The sequence below is a fragment of the Patiria miniata genome, unplaced genomic scaffold (assembly GCF_015706575.1).
Source record: "Patiria miniata isolate m_02_andy unplaced genomic scaffold, ASM1570657v1 HiC_scaffold_30, whole genome shotgun sequence".
Taxonomy (NCBI): domain Eukaryota; kingdom Metazoa; phylum Echinodermata; class Asteroidea; order Valvatida; family Asterinidae; genus Patiria; species Patiria miniata.
The window spans coordinates 731,658-740,443 of NW_024037070.1; positions in this window are offsets into that span (position 1 = coordinate 731,658).

The window sequence follows — 8,786 nt, forward strand, 5'->3', positions numbered from 1 at the left end:
CAGCAGCTTGTGCGCATGCAGATCCTCACCTGACTTTTTAAAACGATCCTCTGTATAATTACTACATGCACTATTTTTCAACCCTCAATTGAACCTCAACCCTCAACCCTCAACATCAACTTCAACAATCAACAATCAACATTAACATCAACAGTCAACATCACCAATCACCAATCAACATTCAACATCAATATCAACATCAACAATTGACATCAACCTGAACATCAACAATCAACATCAACAATCAACATCAACAATCAACAACAGCAATCAACTATCAACAATTTACATCAACAATCATGACAATCAACAGTCAACAGTCAACATCAACAATCAACAATCATCAAGCAACATCAACATCAACAATTAAAATCAACATCAACAATCAACATCGACATCAACATCAACAAATACCGACAATCAACATCAATAATCGTTATCCAACAACACCAATCAACTATCAACAATCAACATCAACATGATTCAATCAACAATCAACATCAACATCAACTATCAACAATCAACATAAACAACCAACAATCAACATTAATAATCAACAACAACAATCAACAGTCAACAATGCGGAAAAGCCAAACCTCTAGCCCAACACCGTGTGTTTGTCCTCAAACTCTAGTTTATTTTTTTATTTCTCCAAGACACATTCGTTTCCAGAACCGTATGTCAAAATGAAAATACATATGAACTTCAATTGTCAATACATGAATGAACAACCCACTGAAGATGTGCTTTTTTGCAATTACGTCATTAAGACGTCATCATGGGTCACGTGACGTCACTTCTAAAAATAATACATTTAATCTTTGAAATTCAATATAAAATCAACCGCGAGAGACCGGAACTTGAATTTTGCGGGAATCGACATGATAATACATGCTCTTCAGGTTATCTTGTGTGCGTAAAATCACATGACCCTTCCTTCCGGTCGAAACCGGAAGTGCCTAATAATTCAAAAGTGGAAAAAGATATGAATTTGCTTTTAACGATGTAGGTGTCTGCCTGGATTGGCCTTTCCAAAAAAGTAATGGGTGACGCCATGAAGAGTTGGAGCGCCCTCTAGCGGCAGGTTAAAAAACGTCCAAAACGCATTTTTACTTGATGTCTGTGGCGAAGTTTGCGGTAATCGCTTCAAAATTAATGTGCATGATGACTATAATGCAGACAACACCTGTGCGCGAAAAAAAATTGATTACGTCATCAGACCGGAAGTTACAATAAAAAGACCTTTAAATCTTAAAAAATTGCTAGAAAATATACCGTAATAGACATAATAAATATTTGGCTGTATACAGCACAGCAAATATAGCTCTGGAGGTTTCTGGCGATGACGTCACAATGACGTCATCAAGTGTCATATTACAAGCAAATAAATATTTCCATATTTAATCTTTGAAAATCAATATAAAATCAACTGCTACAGATTTGATTTTGTTTTTTATGGCAATCGATAAAATATTGCAGGGTCTTCATTTTTGGTTTTAAGTGCAAATCACGTGACCCTTCCTTCCGGTCAAAACCGGAAGTGCCTTATTAATTGAAATTGGCAGAAGATGCGAACTTGCTTTCAACGATTCGAGTGTCTGCCTAGGCAGTACTGTACAAAAATGTAACAGGTGACGTCATCAAATGTTAGAGCGCCCTCTGGCGGCATGTTGAAAAGTCAAACATGGATTTTAACATGCATATTTTGAGTTGATGTGTGTGGCAAAGTTTGCGGTAATCCATGGCCCAACACCGTGTGGTTGTTCCACAACCTCTAGTTTATTTATATATTTGTTATATCAGTGTCCCATTTTAAGATTGGATTAGTAGGCTTCCAGGTCACAGTGTTTAAGTACACTTTATTAATCCTGGCCATCATAAGTTGGGTTTGTCTTGTTCATGTTTTTATCCTTTTATACATGTTCCATTAGTTTTGTTCTGTAAAGGTTCATTGTCATATTCTCTGTATTGTTTTTTGTTGTATGAAATCTTGGCCGAATAAATAATAATAATAATAATTATTATTTGGCTGATATATGACATTTTTCCACTTTTTCACCAATTAGGCGGCCATATTGGCTGCCATTTTTAATTTGAAGCATGATAGCAAAAAAGGGATACCAGAAATGAATTTACGAGGGTAAAAAAACATATAACTAACAATTTTACTGATGCTTTTTTATCATGTTATTTGGCTGATATATGACTTTTTCCATTATTTTACCAACATGGTGGCCATATTAGCCACCAAATTGGCCGCCATCTTGAATTTGAATCATGATAGCAAAAATAGGAAACCAGAAATGAGTTTTTGAGGGTCTAAAACATATATCTAACCATTTTATTGATGTGTTTATCCAGTTTTTACCATTTTTGGCGGCCCTATTGGTCGCCATCTTGGATATCTCCAGAACATCTGATTTTTTTACTGTTAACATCCAAAACGTGTTTTAGGACCCTAAAAGGCACCAAAAAATTGGTGTAGGTTAGTTCTGGGGGGGGGGGGGGGTGCTCGGGGGGTCCCCTTTACATACTCAGGATGGATCAGCCATTGATATCGATAAGGGTGATTCAACATTTTGGGGGTTTTACATCGTTTCTTGAATAAATTCTTTTAACAAAAATATATTGTAATGTTGAAGAACATATTTTTGAACAAGGAAATCTTTCGGACTTCATAAAACAGTGTAATTCGTAATTTTGAAACAGTGGAAATTATATTGCTGGTGATTTGTTCTTACAAAAAAACACCCTTTTACCGAAAATGGTGTGATCCAAACAGCTCTGTGTGCGTAACGTACAGTTCAGGGGACATTTTGTAGATAATGTACATGCACATGTACATCGTGCTGGAACTGCACAGCGTAAAACAGCATCGCAACTTTCAGAATCAAATCCTCGGACCCGAGCGATCGTAACACATATTCCACTATGCGTCTCTAAATAACCAGTCTTGATCATCGATCTACTTCAACCACATTCTTAATGGGACACATAATGGTTTATAAGATTGAAGTAGTGTACATCATCATCATCATTCGGCATAGACTTGCGTCCGTGGCCGCCTCGTCCTCAGATTGTAATGGGGGCGTATCCCTTGGGTCGCCGCCATCACCTGTTCTCTTTCAATCGCCGCTGTTCTCAGCTCTTCTATACTTCTGCCACTCCACTTCGTCAGATTGTCTACGTCAGATTGCTTAGGGCGACCTCTGTCATGCCTCGTTCCCGTAGGCAAACCATCTACATGTATAACTGCGCAGGGCAGACCTCCTTGTCTCATCACATGAGCACACCACATAGCCTTCCGCTCTAACACCTCATCACCTGTAAGACACCAGCGTCTGCCAATCATCTCCGCCAGCCTTTCGTTTGAGATAAAGTCTGACCACTTGATGCCCAGCAGGGTTCGGCATATCGTCCTGCCAAAAGCATTGTAGCGCTTCAGGTCAGCTGCCTTGAAGGTCAGCGTAGTGGAGTTATACAATACTTTGGCAATCACTAATGACTGTATCAAGGGAGACACGCGAAGATGTCAAGTACTTGCACTTGCATAGTGCAGCCTTTCCGATCCCTATCCGTACCCAGACCTCTTCGCTGTCACTGAGATTGTGAGTTATTGATGTGCCATGGTAGCGAAACTTGCGGACGCGCGGTATCATGACTCCACGGAAAGTGATCGTCTCATCTGTTATCGTTTTCTGGATAACCAGGTACTCCGTCTTACATGTACGTAAGTAAATTTTGGCAAGCCTTTTGAGGCCCGGGTAAAACGGAGAAATTACATATCTGCTGCATGGTTGCCACTTACGCTATCTCTGCTCGCTTCCTGCTTCTCCATCCAGTATTGCCTGGAGGGCATCATGCGCTGCCGCCAACAGCTCTCATTGGTTTTGTACACGTTTTCTAATTGTGGTCGCCCTCGATTTGGTTCCTGTCCTCGATTTGGTTCCTGTCCTCATTTCATCGATGTTGCACGTGTGTCCTCAATTTACACCATAAACACGCACGCACATGCATGTTTGTTTTACATACGCTATTTGGACATTCCTTTGTTTTCGTGTAGTTAAGAAAACTCAATACAAAAAACCAGCTTTACTTACACTGTGAAAACTCTTTCAACCCAAATTTGTTTTTTGATTTCCTTGAATGTTTTTCTTCATTCTACAATGGATAACTCTAATCCGAAAATGCCTTTAAACCTGTTTTCCAGAGAGGGCGAAACATTATGTGGCCATGGCTTAGTCCACATAAAGTCAACACAACCTGCATTATGTGGACATCTTTTGTTCACATGTCCACTATAGTGACTGTAGGGCTGCGTCCGAATATTTCGGCTGTGGCTGCTGGCTGCGTCTGTGGCTGTGGACGCGGCTAAACGGCGGACGCAGCCAATGGATCATTCGGACGCGGCTACAAACCAATTTGTAGCCAGGCCAGCCAGCGCGCCTGCAGGTTGTATAATTAGTGGGCCTTTCAAGTCGACGCGTCCGTCCCGTGCACTCTCTAGTCCCATAGTTATATTTGTGTTGTTGGCTCATTGATGGGCCGAAAGGATGTATAAACTCAAAGAAATATATATATACAAAAAAAATGACGCAAAAGAACAAATTTTATGGCAACTTTTGAGGCTTGATATCGAGCAGGAAATCACCAGAGAAATTGCTCGGACACATCCTTGAAATAAAAGACTCTTGGGCTTCTTGGGCCGAATATTGGCGTATGCAGGTTTTGAGTCTGGGATGAACACAAAGTGGGGAAAAATCGGAACATTTTCAAATCTACAAAGGGGGAGGGATGGGCTGGTATCAAGAGGTCAGTAACTGCCAAAAAATATTAAATGTCAACAGTTTTCTTTAATGTGGTATTAAACAAGAAAACAAATATTTTAAGTAATTATATTATTATGTACAATCAATAAAATTATTCCAGCTGAGCAATATTACATAGTAAGTATACATGTGTATAATGTCCAGATAATTTTTTTTTAGAACATTTAAATGCATTTGCTTTGCTAACTATAGTGGCAGTTATTAAAACTGCAGCCATTCTTGATGTCCTTGAGGGCCAAGTTTTGATGGTCTGCTCTTAAAAGACCTTTTTCCTTCAGCAGCCATCTTGAGGGTTTTTTACCCATGCAGATCACTGTAGAAACAAATTATGCACCTCAAAGATGGCTGCATTGCAACAGATCTATTGCTTGAAATTAAAAACAAAGGGTACAAGAAACTAATATTACACTGGAGCATATTAGCAAACACTGATTCCTCTGAAATGTATAAAAAAGTATGAGACATATCCCTTTTTAGTAAAACTGTTTTTCGAGGCGCACTTTTTTTTAACCTTTAAATGTTTCATGCTTTTCCAGACAACTGAGGGTGCTGTTGCCGTGATGTCACTGTCGGAACACACTCTTCAAAGAACCCCAAATTCTGCTTATTAAAACATTCGTGCATAGTGTGCTCATTGTCTTACTGTTATAAATTGAAATATCAATGAACCAATGAAAGCAAAAGTTAAATTATCAAATAATTATGAATATTTACTTATTTCTATGAAAGTTTGGCAGTAAGAAGCCTTCCAAACAAGAACAAGAAGGACTGCTTTTGAGTTGAGTAAAGAGCATAGTTAGTTTCCTGGTCCCTCAGCCTTCCATTTTGTTCACTCATCAAATCAATCAGCTGATAACTTTTCTTCTTTTCTTGTGGTGGGCCATGGCATGGAGCTCCATGGTCAGGGCCACTTTCGCCAAATGCTGCTTCTTTGTCTGGGAATTCTTCATCAAGGGATGATACCAGGCATGGAGGGGTGACAGGGTCATCATGGGATGCTCACCAAGAATCTTGTCCACATCCTTAAAAAGACCAGAAGATGGGTCTACATAGTGTGTCACTGCTTTCCATCCCTGTTCCTATGGGAGGATGCTTTAATGCCTGGAGAGAAAAGTAGAAACAGGGCATGGATTATTCAAGTCATCAATCTTTTTAGACAAAAATAATTCAGTAAATAGTACAGGAAAGGGCTTGGTTACTGATAATTGGCAAAATGCAATTATAAAGCATGACTCAGTTTTGAAACCCTTTTTAGTGCTTCATAAATGTTAAAACAAATCTTGCAAGGGGTATTGGTCGCAATTATTTGATAAAGACAATGAGTTCAAGTAACGCCTTTAAGTTTGGCATGGTGCACCTGGTGGAGACTGCCAGAGACTGATGATGCAAGGTTTAGAGGGGAATCTTGGGGAGGGGGGTGGGGGTTGACACTTTCCCCGACAATTTTTTTTGCAGTTGTAGAGCCTCACCAGTTGGCAATGAAAGTTCAAATTATCAGCAAAAAGATCTGGAGAAATAATGTTTTTTTGTAATTCCAAGTGGAGAACAAATGAAAACGACTGTTTTAAATACAATATAGATGTACATGTACGTCCCCATTTCTTGCACTGAAAATTAAATTTTAAAAAATTGAGAGTGCCCCTAGTGCTGCTTGAGGTCCAATCCTGACTGATTCCGCAAATTCAACCTGCTTATATTCAAGGAGGTGTCAACCTTGCAAATGTGTCAAGAAATATCAGAATATCACTTTGAAGTGTCATATTTTTTTTTTAAGCTGAATGTCAAACCATGGTTGAACAGTGTTTTGTTGAGTCTTGCAACTTTATTTGCTTATAGGAATGGGGTTCTAAAGATTACCGATCACTGGATTTGGAAAACAGTCACATCAGTAATTCATAAATATGATAATCATGATAATTAGGGCATATCAGCAGGTAGGCTAGGCCTATGCGTCAATGTTAAAAATTGTGGAAAGAATGTTGCATTCTGATGCTGCTTTTTTCTTCATATATCATCTCAATGAACGTCAGTCATTGCAAAAATGATGAAAAGAGTATTAAGACAAAAATCTGAGATGGAGAAACATTTTCCAATTTTGTCAGGAAATGGGCCTAGCTAAAACCTGACTTAAAGTTAAACTAGCTAAGTTACTTAGAAAATGTTCTTGAGACCATACTAGACATGATCATGACTTCGTACACAACCGCTGAAGTAGCGTCAGATTGCAACATTGTTTCCAAAATTGTTAAAATTAATGTTTGTGCCTAAAATAATGCCCCCCCCCCCTTTGTGTACACAGCCTATTGTAAATGCACACAGAATGCAGGGACGTACCACGTCGCCGGCGCCGGGTACACACGGTACGTTGCCAAAATAGGCCCTAAATTTCAAATGTAGGCTGCAAGCCGTCATGTATGTAGAACCATTATTGCTACAAATGACAGAAAGTATTAAAAATTCCATTGGTCTAGGCTACTTACACTTAAAAAGATGGTTCTCCCCCAGCAGAAGCGCGTAGTAGTAGCGTCGTTAATACGTTAGGAGTTTTCGTCGCCATTTTGTTTTATGCCAGAAGTCAACTCTTCTTGTGTCTTGAAATTCGTGACGTTGAAGCCGCAGCAGCAGCCGCAGCCAACAATTCGGACACGTCTAGAAAATGGCCGCCCTTAGCAACACCGTAGCAAAAGCCGAAGCCGCAGCCCAAGCCGGTAATTAGGATACAGCCTAAGACAAAATCACACATATCCACACACACCACTCCTTGTAGATGGGGTTTATGGGGTACTTGCACTGTTCTCCTCTTATCCTTCTTCTTTAGAATTAGAGAAAGACCAGCTTATGGGGTACCACTGTTCCCTTTGTGCGAGTACCAGAGGTGGCAGCAAGTCATTTTTTGCAAGTCCAAGTCAAGTCACAAGTCATTGTTTGCAAGTCCAAGTCAAGTCACAAGTCATTAGGTCCAGTCACAAGTCAAGTCACAAGTCATTAGGTCCAGTCACAAGTCAAGTCACAAGTCATTTGGTCTAAACACAAGTCAAGTCACAAGTATCTTTGTCCAAGAACACGTCAAGTTGCACATTAATTTGTCCAGCTGTAATAAGCTAAAAGAACCTGGCGTCAACTTACGAGTTATTTTGAACATGCCTCCTTAATTCCCCTTTTTCAATGTGTTGCAATTACTATTCTTGTAGTTTATCACATATCTGTCGGATATTAGCCCTTTGTATACTTTAATAAATTTACTTAACATTGTAGAAATAAATGTTGAGATGACGTGAAAAAAAGACTTCACTCACTCGATTACATGTAGTATACTAACACTTTATTGTTCAGTTTTCATGTATACTAAACGCCGACCAATGGGTTAGGCTATCCGGTATTTTACATGCAATTGACAAAGGCCTGCTTTCTTTTCATAAAAGGTTCCTTTCAAAGTTTGTTCAACCATTACATTAAGCAAGAGACTTGGTCATTGAAAACTGTAGTTTGTTGTGACAGTCTTTTTGAAAACTTTTGAAACTAGTGGGAACTATTCATTTTACTGGATTTAGTCACTGAGGTCTATTTTCTGGAATGAAACTTTCTCGCTGCAACTATAAACTGCATTTATAAACACCTTGAGTGGCCTTTTTGGGCCTTGTGTTTGGCGACTTCAATTTAAAAAAAAAAAAAATTTTCATGTACAACCTGTTACACTTCAAATAAACAAGATTTGATAGCATAGTATCACTCAACTTTGCTCTATGTGGCCTCATAATTATTCCTCCATGACTGAATACACGTTCGATGGGGGAGCTAGTAGCAGGAATAGACAGCACCCTCATAGCAAGAGGAAAGAGTCTGGGGAGGCTGTTCTTATTTACCAACCAGAAGTGCAGGCAGGTATTACGCAACGTAACAGCTCAGCTCACTGATATGATCTACAGCTGCAGCTGGGCGAAGTAGAAACCGCGCAAG